The sequence below is a fragment of the Lissotriton vulgaris genome, chromosome 11 (assembly GCF_964263255.1).
Source record: "Lissotriton vulgaris chromosome 11, aLisVul1.2, whole genome shotgun sequence".
In the NCBI taxonomy this organism is placed as follows: Eukaryota; Metazoa; Chordata; class Amphibia; order Caudata; family Salamandridae; genus Lissotriton; species Lissotriton vulgaris.
The window spans coordinates 990,913,176-990,926,304 of NC_141699.1; the positions used below are offsets into that span (position 1 = coordinate 990,913,176).

General features: G+C 44.6%; 1 protein-coding gene across 1 annotated transcript in view; it reads left to right on the plus strand.

Annotated features, from left to right (window-relative positions):
- Positions 1 to 13,129, plus strand: part of VEPH1 (ventricular zone expressed PH domain containing 1) — a 1,092,144-nt gene that overhangs the window by 132,786 nt on the left and 946,229 nt on the right. The gene's annotated exons all lie outside the window — the stretch shown is intronic.

Below are 13,129 nucleotides of genomic sequence, written 5' to 3' on the forward strand. Positions count from 1 at the left end.
AACCACAGCCAAGCCTTCCAAAGGTACATCATAAGTCCGCAAATGATCACGCACTGCAATGCGACTATGCAGCGGGATGTCCACGGCTTGTGCCATGACCGCACAGGAACGGGAAAAAAACAAAGATTACTTTGTAGCACAACTGGGTAGTAATTCAAGGAAACCGTTTTAGATAGATTCAAGCTTGAAAAGACCTATTTCAAAAATAGGTAGGTTTTTCCGACACCGCCGTTTTCCGGAAACGGGAATGAAGGGGTTAAGGTTTGAATGATATACTACTCGAGTGTCATGATATAAGGCCAACAACCGTTGGGCGCCATGTAGCAGGGTTTCCGTTCTCCCACAGAACTGTGCAAAGAGATCTAGAACCTTAGTGAATTAGGGTGACCCAAAACTCACCTTAGTACCAGAAATCCCCTTACCGAGCTAGCTACAGTGTCTCATTGGTCATAATGAACTCCCAATGACTTAGACAAACCAGAACATGAACTTTGGAATACCTCGGGTATCGTGGAACACATGAACACTCTTTCGCTCTATAATCATTCCAAACCACAACGGGGAGTCAAAGAACCCACGTGCAAGTTTGAAATATTTATTTTTCAATGCAAGGTTCTCAAACGCAGTATTTTATATAATACCAACATACATATTATAAAAATCAGAGTTATCAGCATAGTCACTAGTCCATAGTAAGCGAACGATGATAGCATATTATAATGCAAAATTCTATAGAAATCTGTATCACCTATATTTTGCGCACCCTATTTAGCATAGTATATTATATCTAAGAAGGTCTCATTTGGGTTTTAGCAGGGCGGGCCCATACCTCTAAATGTCAGCAGAAGAAGATCACATCATCAGCTACCAACTCTCTGCATGCGAAGCACCATCAAGTGTGTTTTTGCATTCTCAGTAACTCTATCTTAAACCCGCGTAGAGCCCAATGTTGGCAGCAACATTATTTGTGTTATGTCTAATGTGGTGCGAGGATCAGGCCTCCCAGCAACCTTGTGTTAGGTTATTCTTAGAGGCTATAGATCTCAGTGTGCAGACAGTGTACCAAGTGTACCAGGCACGACTGATATCAGAGCAATAACATATTATTCTCAATAAATCAGATCTTTCGTCTAGGTCGAAAGCTATAATAATAATTATGTGCCGTGTGCAAACCGAAGCCGAAGGAAAATATGTTGTTTAAACATTTAATAAACTCATGCTAACTTAACACAATATATAGAAAAGCATTAACTATATGACAGCGCTACCACAATCGGCGACACCCATGGGGTGGGCCCGCTGACTTTCTCGATTATGCCATGTTTCTCGAGGGTCTCCAGTTCTTGTTCCACCTTCTTCCTTAGGTGGAATGCTATTCGTCGATGCCGGAGGGCCACAGGCTGAATGGACCGGTCGATGTGTGGAGATACTTCTTTTCCTCGGAGACATCCAATACCCTGGAAGGTGTCTTCAAATTCTTCGAGGATCGTGTCCAGTTCTTACTCCAACACCGCCATCGCGAAGGATATCAGGTGGAGCTCTTCGGCTGTTTGGCCGCTGAGTAGCATCCCACTGCCTTCTTTGGTGACGTAGATGGTTGACGGTGTCTTCTTGTCTTGGTGCTGTATCTCCGTTTTGAAGCACCCAATTAACGGTATTGGTGTCTTTTGTCCATAGGCAAAGACTCTGATCTTGGCTGCTTTCAGCGCCGGTTTTTCTCGCAACTGGTTGTAGACATTTGCCGCCATGAGTTCAATCGAGGCTCCTGTGTCGATCGTTGCTCTCACCTCTTGGTGCTGTATCATTATTCTGCACTTCGGGAGACGCCGTTTTTTCCTTTGCAGTTGGTCTATGGCAAATACATAGTGGACCGGATAGCTATTAGCGTCGTCATCCATGTGTTCACTCTCTGGGTCGTCCCTTACGGCATGGGCGGCTTCGGGTTTTTGCTTGGAGGATCTGCACACTGATGCGAAATGGTTCATGCGCCCGCATGACCCGCATTTTCTCCCGCGCGCTGGGCAGTCTTGTGCCCTGTATGGCGCGCCCCCACAGTATCCGCATTCTTTTCGACGTTCTGGTGGTCTTTCTCTCCCAAAGGGGCGTTGCTTTGGCCGCACGACGTTGATTTGCTCGGCCACATTAACTTGCTCCGTCTTGACCGGTCTGTGGAGCGCTGCTTCCATGTGCGACGCTCTCGCCTGGGATAGCTCTTTCGAACGGCCTAGCTTTAAGATGTCTACTAATGGTTTGCCATCCTCTTGGAGGATCTTCACCCTCAGGTTGGAGGAATAGCAGCCTTGAATGATCTGGCTGCAAATTTCTTCTTGCTCGTCGCGGAAACCGCATGTGCTCGCCAGTTCCTTCAGACGACCATGGAATGCGTCGAGGGATTCTTCCGCTTCCTGACGCGCCTGCCTGAAAATGAAACGCTGGTAGTCCTTACTGGCCATTGTCTCAAAATGTGCATTGAGCGCGTTGAGAAGCGTGACATAGGTATGAGGGGTGGCTTCCACCAGGGTCTTATAGATCCGATGAATGTCTTTCCCTCCAAGATGTAGAAGAAGCGCCCTGCGCCTTTCTCTCGCCTTACCAGCTCCCTCGAAGCAAAACTGTAGCCTCTCTGTCCAGTCCTTCCACCTAGGGGCTAGGGATGCAGGAGCTCCGTCGACGACGAACGGTTCGATGGGCGGAATGGTCACCATGGTGGAGAGAGTTGGCCAACCGACGTTGTGGGCAATGCAGGCCTGGTGCTCCTCCCTGTCCGAGCTGCCAATCGGGTCGTCGGGGGAACGCTGTGGTCAGCCACTGCCTGTGGGGCCTGTGTTCTTGGCCTCAGGGGAGTGCACCCTCACGCTCCGATCGAGTTGCTGGGAATGAGTAGGCCCAAAGTGCGTAGGACTGCGCCACTACCTTGTTCACTGAGTCTGGGCACCGTGGGGTCTTCGTCCAGCCATGAGCTCGCAGCCGCGGGGTCTGCTTCGAGGCCTACTGGCAGGCGCCGCCACTTCCACGTGGGGCAGACAGCCTCCTACCGAGTTGCGGCGTGCGGGGCTCGCAAGGGCCGGGAGCGCCGAACGTTCGGCAGCGGAGCAGGTTAAATAGTGCTCCGGGGCACTTCATGGGCTCGTCTAGCCATTGTCGGGCCCTCTTTGCTAGTTGCGCAGCGCCATCGCAGCTGCGCGCAATAATCGGACCCGGGACACATCTGATGCTCTCCGCGTGGTCCGGACTAACTCCGGGACCACGCCTCCTTTATTTATAGATCGCGCGGGCGTGACGTATCGCGTCCGCGCTAGCGCACGGCTGCGTGTGCAACAACTAGACTGCAAGCCTGCAGTCTCCAAACATTACAATGGGAGGGAATAGCAACCCGGCTGCTGTAGTACAAGGCCATCATTGTGTGAGGACAGCTCTATTGTGCTGCAGACCGCAGGCTTCGTTGTCTTTCATTTAACAAGCTTCCTATTTGCCTGGCCACGCCCCCTTGCCTCCGGTGACGTAGGCGGCACTGGGCCAATCCTAGCGGGGCTCCTCCGGACACGGTGGCCTGCTTGACGGTTGCCATGACAATATACAAGGAAATTTTGTCAGGGTGCCGTAAAGCAGGTCACCCAGTCCTCGGGAGGCGGGATCGAAAGTGGACAAATCAACAAAACACACGGAAGTTCCAATGGCAGGCCTCCATTTCGCGAGGCCTGCCAATGGAAAAAGGGGGCATGGTTTCACGCAGTACTGAAATCCCCCTGTTCACAATAGGTCTTTGCCTGCAGCAGGGCCATGCCCTACAATGCAGGCTTCGACCTAAAAAGGGGAGGAGATGTAGCATGAAAGAAGGATGAGCTATGATCTGGTAAAGGGATAGACCTACCCTAACTAGTGTATATTTAGGGATCACAGCCGATTTTTCATTGTCTGAACTATGTACAAATTGAATATAATACATACATATTGTTTGTTGCCTAAATATCTTATCTGAAATGTTGTCCATAAAATATAGTTGACATCAGTGCCCAAAGGAACCATTCGTAACGCCTTATATTTCTAAACGTATATTTCACTCCCAAAGAGAAACTGCCATATAACAATTTTAGGTCAGTTTCAGTTTACCCATTCATACTATTATACATTTAGGTAGTTACAACAGTGGTAGCCAGGTTGCCTTAGACAATAACTACATGTGTGTTGTTTTTGCAAAAATAAGGGAATTTTGTTTCATTAGCTATGGCTATGCATGTTTTGCAAAAAAATCTACTGCTTACCATAGGATGTCCCTGGTGGTCAACAAACAGAAGTAAATAGAAACAGAAAAACTGAACTTCTGCAGCCTCCTGAAACATAGAACATTTTTGCAGGGGTGGCCATGGCAGTACTGGGAGGCGAGTATTGGAGGGTGCAACAGGGATCATGGCATGGTGGCATTCAGGATAGGCTGACAGTGAGTGACAACTCCAAGGAGGCAGCAGGACACCTCTTGGGTGGACTTTTGGGGTGGGGGACACTGGGACCGCAAATAATGTCTGTAGGCCTCATTGCAGCCCACCTGCCACTATATGTGGCTACAAACCTTTGTACACCTTCAACAATTATTAACCAGCCAGAAGCATACAAACTATGGTTAAAGAAAACGAATTCAAAGAATTTGCTTACAATTGAAGCTTTTTCAATATTGGTCTTTTGGAAAATTAGTATTTCCCCAGTGTTTTTTATCCAGCGGCTGTGGCACTGGCGGCGAGGGTAGGTTCCCAACACGGACTTATCACGCACAAGGCTTCTACTAACGAGGCGCCCCGGCGAACCGCCAACCCATGTTGAAGCACCTCGCACCATTGAGTGAGGTCCAGCAAATCATGACTACATAAGCTTGGACATGTAGTCTACCATTATTGGTAGCAACTATTTAGAGGCACCATTTAGTGTAAATACTAAACACCACGCTTCCGAAACACATTGCACATGTATAGGTCCTGAAGAATTGCCACGGTACTAATTGACCAACAGGGCAAGAAACATGTCGACCCATAGAGTAGAGCACAAGATTTAATCAATACTCCTCACCAGGGCTGTTGCCACTCTATTATATATTATTTTTATTTGAGGTGGATTACCAACCAGAATAAACACATTTATTTGGAATATCCAACCTTTTTTAACAACGCACTCACTGCACCACCCTTTTATCTACACACAAAAGGGCCACATACCCGCACTTCATCATACGGCTAAGGAACAAAAGATCTCTGACAAAGAGCTCCTTCACGTGTGCCCGTTGAGCATTGCAGTGCCGGCTCAACGAGGAGCAGGTCCATATGATGAAGCATGACACCTAGCTTGCTGGGTGTGTGAAGACCCTAGTTCCGCCCTAGCGGGATCCCCCATCCCTCTACCTCCTTGACCCTTCTTCCTTCTCACCACCACTAACTAAGTGGTAGGTGACATCAAACATAGATGAACTGTTTCAATCTCTCTCTTTTTGTGCTGGATATATCCAGCGGCGGCCAGCATGGATCGGAGATAGGGGGTGGGGCATTGGACACAGGGGAAGCAGGCAGCAAAAAATAAAGTCAAAAACATACCTTCTCACCTCTTCCATGCTGCGTCTCTCCTCCGCAGTCCTCCTTCACTGACCTGAACAACAGGAAACATACCCAGCCCCTCAGTCAGCCAATCACAATGCTGCCTTAGCAATGTTGCAATAGGTCTGAGCACCGTGTTTCAGTGCTCAGATGCTGACTGGGAGCCTGGGCCTCTTCTCCAGGCCGGGTGAACTGCAGCCTGCATGGAGAACGTGCGAAGTGCGCAAGACTTTTTGGGCAGCCAGAGAGGGCCAGCCAAGCAGTTATTGCGTACTTAGTAGGGTGCTACCACTCCTCCCCTGCCCCACCCCCTCAAGTAAAGCAGCGGAAGTTTGAGAAAATAAAATGATAATAACTTGTTATTATCATTTTATTTTCTCTTTACTTCACTGCTAAAAATCAGTGGGGTGAATCTCCTCCGCCTTAGCGGAGGAGCCGCCACTGTGTATATCCCGCAAATCACATACTTAAAAATAGGTCTAAAGGAAGAAAGCTATTTATCAAGGCTGTTTTTGACTTAGTAATAGAAGCTCTTTACAATTAAGGCCACTGGTCACAGGTCTGGAAAACATTCTCCTAACCAGAATAGGCAGCACCTTCGTCAAAACCGCCATGCAATCCACTTTCCCCACCTTTCACCTCACTGCCTTTCCCTTCATAGTCCCTCATCTCCTTTCATTTATAGTGTTTTCTCCTACAATTTTTGACAGCTCAAACCCACCAGAATCTACCCCAGAGGACTAAACCCCAGAAAAAGGCAAATCTGTGATTTTTTTTTTTAATACAGATTCCTCATTTAACATCTTTATATGAAAAAAGTGATACAAATTTTAAAAGGAAGCATTTAACACACCCGTAAAGACCTCAGCCTGCAATAATGGTTTTTACCAGCTGTGATAAATACCACACCCTCATCTGGCTGATTTATAATCACAGCCTATGTTATGTCAAATGTTATGTTAAATGGCTATTTATAGAGTACACAACTACTCAATTGAGTGTTCCGGCGCAGGGCCTATGAGTCTTATTCTGGTTAGAATGAAGCATAGCATGTGTTATAGGGATTTTTCACAAATTTCTGTGCGGGAAAGTTGTGGGATTACAGGGCTGATACAAAATTCCCACCACCCAGCATTTCCCCTGGTCTCCCGATAAAAATGGTATCACACTTGTGTGGGTGGGCCAAGTACCCAAGACACGCAATGGCCCAAAAAGTATTGAGGAGACATCACAATTACCGATCACAAAATGACCTAGTTTTGCAAGGGGAGTCACCTGAGTTTTTGGCCCCGGGTTCGGCTGCCATCTAGGGAAACCTACCAACCCCACACTTTACTGAAAACTAGACACCCAGGGGAGTCCAGAGAGGTATGGCTTGCATGGACCAACCAAGGTTTTCCTACCAAGGATCCCCTGCAAATCTCAAATTTAGCTGAAAAAAACATATTTTTCACATATTTTTGTGTGGGATCACTGTGCCGGCACAAATGTCCTACCACATAGTGTTCCCCGAGTGAAATGATACCTCACATGTGTGGGTGGGACAAGGGCCTGTGACTGGGAAGAGCCAAAAACTTAGGGATTAAGGGTGTAGCACAGCGAATTCTAAAGGATAAATATTTTTTAAAACACGTTTTTAGCCAATTCTGCATTGGACACCCACACAATTGTGTCCACATTGCGTTCTGGGCAGTTTTCTGCCATGGGCACTATGACTGCCCACACAAGTGAGGTACAATTTTTATCACACGACTTTGGGGAACGCGGGGTGGGTGGAATGTTGTTGATCCACACAGATTCTAGAACTTTCCATCCTAGGAATGTGAGGAAAATTTTATTTTTTTCACAAAGTGTGAGGTTTGAAGGGGATTCTGGGTAACAGAACGTAGTGAGAGCAACACAAGTCACCCCCTCCAGGATTCCCCTGGGTGTCTAGTTTAAAAAATGTATAGGTTTGCTAGGTTTTCCAAGGTGCCGGCAGAGCGAGGGTTCAAAATCTACAGCTAGGCACTTTGCCAAAAAAAGGGTACGTTTTCACTGTAAGAATGTGGTGCGTCCATTTTGTGTTTTGGGCCATTTCCTGTTAGGGGCACTAGGCCTACTTACACAAGTGAGGTACCACTATGAGGTACACCCTATTAGAAATTATCGCTTCGCATGTACTGACGTCAGACTATTTTCTATTATTAGGTGATTTTTAACTACCACGTGGATGATCAGTCCAATGCTGACACAGAAAAATTGATCTCTGCAATGAACACCCTCAACCTGATACAAAAGGTTACCGGCCCCACCCACCAAGCCGGTCACACACTTGATCTTTTATTCACAAATTCGCCAAATGTCACACTAATGACTCCTATTCCATTATTATGGACCGATCATTTTCTTGTGAAATTCTCTATAAGTAGCCATAGATTTAAAACCATAATAAACAAAAAGTAAAAAGCATGTAGAAACATGAAAAAAATTACTTTGGCCTCTTTTTCTGATAACTTCATACCAGATCATATAAACCTTAAGGAAAATGTACATCTTGGAGCTATACATCTGGAGTCTGCCATCCATAAGACACTAGACAAGATAGCCCCTATACGAAAGGTGTACTGTAGGGAAAAAACCTCACCATGGTTTACTGACCAACTAAAACATCTCAAAACTCAAACAAGAAATGCCGAAAAAACCTGGCGAAAAACTAAAAACCCCAATGATCGTAAAATTTACCAAACCCCACACACCAAATACATGAGGGAAATCAAAGCTGCTAAAAGAACTCATATAGCTGAACGAATAAATAAAGCTGAAAACTCGTCCAAAGAGCTCCATCACATTCTAAAAGAACTTACGTCCGTTAAAAGTCCGCAAGAGACCCCAAAAACTAAGGAATGGACGGAAGACCTTTCTATGTTCTTAGACGACAAAATCACAAAAATATGTCAACCGTTCAAAACAGAAAATATATCTCTTCAACACCTGGAAAAAGAGTTACACACGAATCAAGATGTCTCTTCCTTTAACTGGTCCACTTTTGAATTGTTAGACGACGAAAAAATTATACGTCTAGGACGGAAAATTAAATCAGGCTCTCCCTGTGATCACCTAACATCTAAACTATTTGCCACCCTTGCTCCAGTGTTGGTTCATCCCCTCTCTTGCCTTCTAAACACATCCCTGATAGAAGCAGAATTCCCTAAAATCTGGAAAGCGGCTAGAGTAAAACCACTATTAAAAAAGCCCGGTGAGGATGTAAACACTTTCTCAAACTACCGCCCCATTTCCTTGTTACCCTTCTCAGGGAAAGTGCTGGAGGCATTTGTAAATGAGCAGCTGATAGGCTATCTCGAGAGGAACAATCTACTCAACACCTCTCAGCCAGGTTTCCGTGCTGCACATAGCACGGAGACAGCCCTGATCGAGGTTACTGACAACATCAGATTTGCCCTTGACAAACGTCAGTCATGCGATCTGGTACTTTTAGACCTATCGGCTGCCTTTGTCACCATCTCCCATCACATCTTGGTCAGACGGCTGTGGGAGTATGGTGTCAAAGGTCAGGTTTTAAGGTGGTTTATCAGCTATCTGTCAAATCGAACAACCACACTGCAAACAGATGAAACCTTAGCCAGCACACGGCCAGTTACAAGGGGTGTGCCACAGGGCTCTATCCTCAGCCCTTCGTTTTTTAATGTTTATATGGCCCCTTTGGCCAATCTTATTAGGGCATATGGATTTGACGTGTTATCATATGCTGATGACATGCAAATACTAGTCACCCTTGGCCATGACATAAACGATACCAAAAAGTGTTTCAAAAAATGTTTGATAGAGGTAAAAAACTGGATGAGTCTGAATCACCTAAAACTGAATGGTGCAAAATCTGAAATAATGACATTTGGTCAAGCCAGTGTACACTGGACCCAGGACTGGTGGCCCCCGGAAATGGGGGAATGTCCTGTCCCAAAAGAATCCGTCCGCAACCTTGTAATCTACATGGATAATAAATTATCCATGAAGGACCATGTAAACCACACTGTTGGGACCTGTTTTGGAATCATGCGAAGCTTACGTAGAGCTTTCAAATGGATACCAAAAGAAGCAAGCAGAGTCCTAGTTCAGGGCCTCATAATAAATAGATTAGATTATGGCAACTCCCTCTTGCTTGCCATAAATGAGTGCCATATCAAGAAATTACAAGTTGTTCAAAACACTGCTGCTCGTCTGATTTTGGGACTTCCAAAACGATCCCCTTCCCTGCCATGATTAAAAAGTCTACACTGGCTCCCTATAAAAAAAGAGCCATCTTTAAAACCATGTGTCTGGTGCATAAACATATGCACGGCACCGGACCAAAATACTGGAACCAAAAATTGACATGGTACCAGTCTGGCCGAGAACTGAGATCTAGCTCTAAGTTCCAACTCATGCCATCTAGAGTTCAAACAGCTAGAAATGGTGGACGTGCCTCCTCCCATATGGCACCACTCCTATGGAACAAACTTCCCCTAAATATCCGTGCAACGATCGAACACATGAGTTTTCGAAAGTTGTTGAAAACATGGCTTTTTAGCTAGGCTTTTTTTTACAGGATCACTCACCATTTTTTTCCGGGACTGTCCGCATGCGCCAATAGACTCCCTCACGGGATGTGATATGTCTGCGCAATACAAATATCCAGACTAGACTAGACTACCATTTTTATCTGAAGACTTTGGGGACCTTGAGGTAGGTGGAATTTTGTGGATCCATGCAGATTCTAGAACTTTCCATCACAGGAATGTGAAGGAAATGTGTTTATATTTTACAAAGTTTGTGGTTTGCATGGGATTCTGGGTAACACAACCTGGTTAGAGCAGCACAAGTCACCCCCACCTGGATTTCTCTGGGTGTCTAGTTTTAAAAAATGTATAGGTTTGCTAGGTTTCCCTAGGTGCCGGAAGAGCTAGGGTTAAAAATCCACAGCTAGGCACTTTGTAAAAAAAGGTTCAGTTTTAACTGTAAAAATGTGGTGTGTCTTACGTTGGGTTTTGGGCCATTTCCCTTTGCGGGTACTAGGCCTACCCACACAAGTGCGGAACCATCATATTTTGGGGAAGACTTTGGGGAATGCGGAGTGGGTGGAATGTTTTGGATCCACGAAGATTCCAAAACTTTCCATCACAGAAATGTGAGGAAAATGTGTTTGTTTTTTTACAAAGTTTGAGGTTTGCAAGGGATTCTGGGTAACAGAACCTGGTGAGAGCCACAAAAGTCACCCCTCCTTGATTCCTCTGGGTGTCTTGTTTTAAAAAAAAGTATAGGTTTGCTAGGTTTCCCTAAGTGCCAGAAGAGCTAGGGTTCAAAATCCACAGCTAGGCGCTGTGCAAAAAAAGGGTCTGTTTTCACTGTAAAAATGTGCTGTGTTCACATTGCATTTTGTGCCGTTTCCTGTTGCGGGCACTAAGCCTACCCACACAAGTGAGGTACCATTTGTATCGGAAAACTTATGGGAACTTAGAATGGTAGAGCAACAGTTATTACCTATTGACTGTCTATGCATTTCTGCCTTCCTAATGTAAGACAATGTGTAAAAAGGAAGTCACTTTGAAAAATGCCCTACAATTCACAGGCTAGGATGGGTAACCACAATTTCGGAGATGTGCAAATAGCTACTGTTTCTAAACTCTATATTTTGTTCCCATTTCAGAAATACATAGGTGTCTTTGATACCTATTTTTCACTCTTTATATTTTACCAAATTATTTGCTATATACCCGGTGGCTCAGTTATTGTCTCTGGGTTCCTCATGTTCTTGGTGAACCTACAAGTCCTGTATCAATCAATCAGGGGTTTATAAAGCTTGCACTCACCCATGATGGTCTCAATGCGCTTGTGAGGTGCAGCTGTGGTCAGTGGAAGAGCCAGGTATCCCTACAAACAGAAGAGTCCAGTGGATACTTAGAAGTTACATGTGAAAACTTTGGCACAAATGGCTATGTCCCAGTAAAATGCCAAACTGTGTAAAAAAAAAATTGGTTTTCTGACAAAAGTCTGCTTGCCTCTGAAATCTGGGAAGATGATGACTTCAGCCCCACAATCCATTTGTTGATACCGTTTGCAAGGGAAAAACCAGACGCTTTCTTCTGCAGCGCCTTTTCCCAATTTCCCCCCCGAAAACTACATTTAGCTGTATTTTTGCTTATTTCTGGGTCCCCTCCAGGGGAATCCACAAACCCTGGGTACCTTTAAAATTCCTATGAAGTTGGAAGAAAAGGGCACAAATTTAGCATGGATACCTTGTGTGGACAAAAAGTTACAGGGGCCTAAGTGCGAACTACCCCAAATAGCCAAAAAAAGGCTTAGCACAGGGGAGGAAAAGGCCTAGCAGCGAAAGGATTAAGCTGTTCATGCACACTCATCCCCTTTGCACCTGATCCCTGTTTTTCCTAGGTAGTCGGGGCAAGGTCCTAGGTGCACATAAAGCATAGTTCTCATACCACTCAGGACACTCACGCACAAAATTGTGGTATGAAATATCAAGGAGGTAATATTGTGTCACACAACATTGTGACCAGACTATAAAGGACCAAAATACCAAGAAGGTAAGTACACAGAGGGAGGTTTAAATTTACTGATCTGAACTCCACATCTATGTTCCTTGAAGATATGTATAACATCAAGGAATGTATATGTGGATTTAGGTATAGGATAGATATATACTTTATTTTCAATATTTTGGTCCTCGAAATTCTGCACTTGATATTGTGTGACACAAACACACCCATGCACACTCACAAACATGCACATACACACTTATACACATCCACCTTAAATTAGACAGACTTCGAAGGTTAATAAACGTTTCTCTTTTTATCTATAGTACAATTTTACAAAAATAGCCTTATTAACATTATTAGAACGTAGATTTACATATAATACAACTGAAATAATTTTACTGTTTGGTTAAACCAGAAACTTACATAGACAACAGGCACAATAGTTCGTTCATAGCTTAAGTTGCATTTGAGAAATGGCAATGTTTGCTTTGCATTGTACATACATTCCATTATAAACAAAAGTAGAAAAGATAACATTTAATTATTTAAATATTCAAAAGGAAATGTTCACATTAAAAAGTAAATTCAACATGAGAATGCATAATGTTTTTTTTCAGATTTATAGATAATATCAATGAGAAAAATACAGTTTATCAATTTAGGAAAGGCACTTCCTGGGGTGTTCTTCATGGAATTGTTTCATTATAACAAGAATATAATTTCTAATCAAACCCAGTTTCAGATTTCTAATAAGAATGTCCCTTTTACTTGGGGCAAAGGCTTAAGGCACCATATGCTTGCTGCCACTCACACCCAAAAAATTATGGAGCATGTTTACAAGCCCCTTGCACCACCAGTGTGTGCCTTTTGCATGGCCCTGCATGGCTTTTCGTGTCCTTGTATATAGGGCCCAATTTTCCGCTGCACTTTGCGTGAAAGGGGCGTTCCATGGATGTTGCTGTGGGTGTTCCCATGCAACATCCATGGATTCTGCCACACTCCCAGATTTACAACCTTTTG